Raw genomic sequence first — 1,646 nt, 5'->3', positions numbered from 1 at the left:
TGGATGTTGTAAATAAACTCAAGGATCCGGTGAAGCAGGAAGTGGGCCAACACTGGACGACGCTTAGTGCGTGTTCCCACTGGTCTCGTCGAGACGCAAAGCCTCTGTGGAGACGGTGACGGCGACGGTGACGCCGTATGTTATCTGCAAGACGATGGGCGTCTACCCTGACCCAGGATGTGTCTGCCATAGACGATAGCGCACAGCTATACGCCCTCGTCAGCGGTATGACGGGGGAGGAAGACGGCAACGTCACGTTCAAGGCTATTTCTGCGGTGGATGATATTCCTGAGCTGGACGAGATGTCCCTCGAAATGTTCGGCGATGCCTTGCAGGCAGGCGACTTATCGGAAGTGGACATAATACGAACGGAAAAGAAGATCAACTCCTCGTTGCTTGTAGTTGAAGCGGTACTGGAGGACACCAAGAGCGTGTTGAGCACACGAAGCGTATCTTCGAATTTAAAGAATCTCTCGGATCCGTACTATCAAATGGTTAAGGAATTTCAAGACGTCGTCTCCAGAAAACCTGCCGTCGGCCTTGCCTCTAAACAGAGGTGTGCGTCATGAGATCGAACTTGTTCCGGGAACTAAATACTGCGTAACACGCCAATGACCCCTGCCCAAGGTGCAGTGTAACGTGATTGACGCCTTCTTCCGTGAGAAGCACGACGCAGGAGTGGTTGGTGAAAGCAAGTCTCCCCATTCGATACGTTTTGTGTCAAGAACGGCAAGTGGCGTATCGTTTACACTGACAATAAGCTCAACGCTGTCACCATTCCGGCACAGACGCCGGTTTTTAGGAGGGATGTTCTATAGATGTACAAGGTGCGGTGCACTCGACTTGGTCGATAAGTATTACCAATTGCTCATGAGAGCGAGTGATATTACGCTGACAACGCCTGCTCGACGAATACGCCACGAATTGTGGTTCCTCATGATAAGGATTTTAAGTCCCGTATCCTCTATGAAGCCCACGACACCCCACCATGTGGTCATCTCGGTCGTGAGAGGACGTTTAGCTCTGTGAAGTGCCACTACTGGTGGCCCAAGCTGTACAATTGGACGAGCACATATGTTCGCACGTGTGAGACTTGTCAAAGGGTGAACCCCTCTCCGAATGCGGTGGCGCCGCTGGCCAATTTGCCGAAACCCTCGGGGTGTTGGCAGTCAATGAGTATGGACTTTGTGTTTGGCCTGCCGAAGGACTTGGCGGGCAACACGGGTGTCGTGGTTTTTGTGGACCGATTGAGCAGAATGGCTCATCTTGCGGTGATGCCGGGCACCATCGACGGTGTCGATACAGCGACGCTGTTCATGGATCGTGTCTTTCGACAACATGGACTCCCGAAGTCAATTGTCGCTGACAAAGACCCACGCTTCACTGGGAACCTTCGGTCGACAATCTTCAGGGTGCTGGGCATCAAGTTGTCTATGTCAACAGCGGACCACCCGCAGACCGATGGTCAAACTGAGCGCGTCAATCGCGTCGTTGAAGACGTTCTTTGCAGCGTCTGCGCTAAGACGCCGAAGCGCTGGAGCGCCATGCTGCCACTCGTAAAGTTCGCTCTAAAAAACGCAGTGCATGCGTCCACCGGCTGCATGCCGTTCTACGCGATTGGACTTGTTAATCATCGCGTCCCGCTG

The sequence above is a fragment of the Plasmopara halstedii genome (genome assembly GCF_900000015.1).
Source record: "Plasmopara halstedii genome assembly, contig: Scaffold_555, whole genome shotgun sequence".
NCBI lineage: Eukaryota > Oomycota > Peronosporomycetes > Peronosporales > Peronosporaceae > Plasmopara > Plasmopara halstedii.
This window is presented reverse-complemented; position numbering follows the sequence as displayed.